The sequence below is a fragment of the Miscanthus floridulus genome, chromosome 17, assembly GCF_019320115.1.
Source record: "Miscanthus floridulus cultivar M001 chromosome 17, ASM1932011v1, whole genome shotgun sequence".
NCBI classification, from domain to species: domain Eukaryota; kingdom Viridiplantae; phylum Streptophyta; class Magnoliopsida; order Poales; family Poaceae; genus Miscanthus; species Miscanthus floridulus.
Window position 1 is genome coordinate 76,238,254 of NC_089596.1, and position 3,382 is coordinate 76,241,635.

Below are 3,382 nucleotides of genomic sequence, written 5' to 3' on the forward strand. Positions count from 1 at the left end.
GGGCCGCTTCAGCGGGTCGCGCGTTGTGGGCCACGCGGAGAATCCGTTTTCTTTTTCCAGGGGATTACTAAATAGTTTTCTAATTTAATTTCTAAGCTGAGCTTTGGCAATTAATATAAAATCATGTAGGTGTCCAAAAATTGTGAAACAAATTTTGTTAGGTTCCTAAAATTGTGATCTATCTGTTGGTGTAATTAATGTATACACAAACATGTTGATACTAGGGGCTATTAAATGATTTGAGAGTGCTCAATATTATTAGGTTAAATATTGTAGGAATTTTTGTGGTAAATTGGTGATAGCTTTAGTCCTGATATTTTTATGGTAGCTTCATTGTATTATTATGTGCTCACTATAATTTTTGTATCCTTAGAATAGACAAGCATTAGGGTAGTTAAATGCTCTCTGTTTCAATATACATTAAATCATTAGTAGAAATAAAGATATATCCTTAATTTGTAAAGCTAGGTGTTTGTTAGTTGAACCCAATACTTTGCTTAGTAAAGATGATAGTTAGCTTAGTACCTTAGTCATTAGAGCTAGCTTAGTAGCTTAGTATGCGTATTCTTATTTTAAGAGTTGTTGTTGCCTAAATGCTAAGTGTTGCATCATCATCGCATGCATGTAGAGAATGAGTTTGAGGAGATCGTCGAGGAGTACGAGGAGATTCTCATAAAGGAGGAGGTCTCGAAGCCACCACCGACTAACTCGGCTGACACCATGCCTGCCCAAGGCAAGCCCCGATGCATAACCCTTTATTTTTTATAATCATTGTATATATATGTTATGTGCATTTATGTTACAGGAATCTTATGAAAACCACCTGCATAGATATAACTATCCTATGAGTCCTACTAGTATAGGTTCGAGTAGCTGCTATGCTTAGGTTATCGGTAGCGTGAGTAATCTGCCATTGCTCACAATAGGTGATTATTATAATTACTCTCATGATAAAATGATGAAAGGAAAATGGAGACTGGGCAAGGATATGGTATGGGTTTTGGTGGGTGTAATAGGTTGTGTCCTGTGGCCACGAGGCTTAGCTTGGTTATACTATTTTCCCTGTCCGTGTTGATTGAGGACTGTCCGTTGCTGTGGATGGTAGTTAGGTCACAGACTTATTATCTTGAGCACATACTTTCTTATGGGAGCGGAAAGGCTCGTTATGCTCTTGTCGTGAGTTTTGGCTCTTTCTGGACCGACTGATTGGAGGCAGAGAAAGGTGGAGGTCTAAGCATCATATTGAGATCGGGTCTCAAGTATGGGGGCTTGGAGTCCAAGTTTGGATGGGTACCTGGACCCCGTGATAAGAGTGGAATGGGTTGGTCTTGTTTGTGCCTGGGGTACAAATGGGGCATGTGTTTTGTGGTACCTAGCTAGGATACGTTGGTTCGTGAATCACCATTTCTGTGAGATGGTACGACTTGGCTATGGTCTAGCACCATAGTAAGAACTGGAATATAAAAGATGGTAAAATGGTTATAATTGCTCAACCCTTGTTTGAAGGTAGAACAGGTGCTTACCTAGAATGGTTAGCTAATGAAGTAATCATGACTTCTAATTAAACTTGATCTTAAGGACGTACTTCTAGTAATGCTTTTCGCAAATCATACCCCTTGGAGTCAAGAAACTATTCCCACTAGTCGGGTAAGTCTTGCGAGTATATTGTGTACTCAGGGTTTATTTTACCCTGTTGTAGGTGCAACTTGAGGAGTAACTCTTGTGTGGAGAATTCTTCTGGTGGGCACAGACAGATCCTTGTATCATTTCCGCTAGATGTTTATTTTCATTCCGTTGTTTAATTATCGCACTCTGAACCCTAGTAGTATAATAAATAATTTTCAAGAACTCTTGTTATATGAAATGGACTAAGTATTGTAAGCTCGTACTCATTATTTAATTCTAGATGTAAAATGTGGATCGATTCAAGTTCTCCCATGGGGTGTGTTCGATGGAACTATTCGGTGTAGCTAACTTTTGGGGTGCTTAGTGTCTAGTGGAAGATGAGTGCCTCTGAAAGCATGTTATTTCAAGCGGTTCTGCCACATCCACCTTCCCATTGATGGCTCCATGTAGTAGTAAGTTGCATTATGAATATCGACGAGATTTGTAGTTTCTAGATCTTCCAGTTGCCCTAGAATCTTACCTTTATCAGATGGAGGAACAACAACCACTAGCTAAGCTATTTGTGATTCTATGATTTTATTAAAGCTATGCTAGCTCTTAATGGTAGAAGCAAAACTATTCATTCAATTATTTATGTTCTCTAGAATTTTATCATTGGAAGCTACCTTCCTAGATAATCCTACCATGAGTCAAGATTGGCTAGCAATTAATTCTCTCAAGGGTGGTTGATTAAAGTTATTATAATTGTTACCTTGAGGGTTACCTTGGTAGTTACTTTAGTAGTTTGGCCTCTGTTGCTGGTTCCATCCTTGATTTTGTTGAGGATGATAGTAGTTGTTGTTGACAAAGTTCACATCCTCATGAATTTTAGGGCAGTTGTGCCCTGAATGCCCAATGTTTCCACACTCTTCACATGTCATGCGAGAATCATGAATGTGCATGACTTCTTTCTTCTCATTAGCTTGGTCTTCGAGCTTCTTCATTAGCAGGTCCATCTTGGCAGACATCATATCTACCTCCTTAAGTTGATGCATACCTCCACCCCTCTTGCGGGTCTGAACTCATTCTTCATTCCAACCTTGGTTAGAGACCATCTTCTCTACAAGAGTTGTTGCAGCTAGAAGTGTGAGTGACAGAAATGCACCTCTGGCCGCAGCATCCGTAGTCTCATGGGTACTGTTGGTTAACCCATGGTAGAAGGTCTGCATGAGTAGCCAATTTTCCATCCCATGATGAGGACATTCTAATATGTAGTCTTGAAAGCGTTCCCATGCCTTAGGGACATATTCGTCATGTTGTTGCTGAAAACTTGAAATTCTCCCACGTAGAGCATTGGTCTTACCCATGGGAAAGAACTTGGCTAGGAAGGCAGTGGAGCAATTATCCCATGTAGTATTTCTATCTTTGTTGGCGTCGAACCACTGCTTCGCCTTCCCCAAGAGTGAGAATGGGAAGAGGCAAAGTAGTATGGCATCCTTGGTTACTCCTTTGATGGTGAAAGTGCTATAGATCTCTAGAAAGTGTTGGAGATGTGCACTCGCATCTTCATGTGCCTTTCCACAAAACTAGCTTGCTTGCACCATGTTGATGATAGCTGGCTTGAGCTCAAATCCATTGTCTCCAATATTGACATTAGGTCTAGTACGGATGTTGGTAGTGGTTGGAGCAGAGAATTCACGAAGAGTCTTATCAGCCATGGCTTCAAATTCAGGTGTTAAGCTTTGCCTTATCCAGTTGTCCTCCGATTCTAAAGCTG

At 40.4% G+C, this 3,382-nt stretch overlaps 1 non-coding gene across 1 annotated transcript; it reads left to right on the plus strand.

Annotated features, from left to right (window-relative positions):
* Window positions 1-2,850: 2,850 nt before the first annotated feature.
* LOC136519177 (small nucleolar RNA R71) lies at window positions 2,851-2,959 on the plus strand. The gene has a single exon (XR_010774739.1). It is a non-coding gene; the product is annotated as a small nucleolar RNA R71 (small nucleolar RNA).
* The last annotated feature ends 423 nt before the right edge of the window (window positions 2,960-3,382 follow it).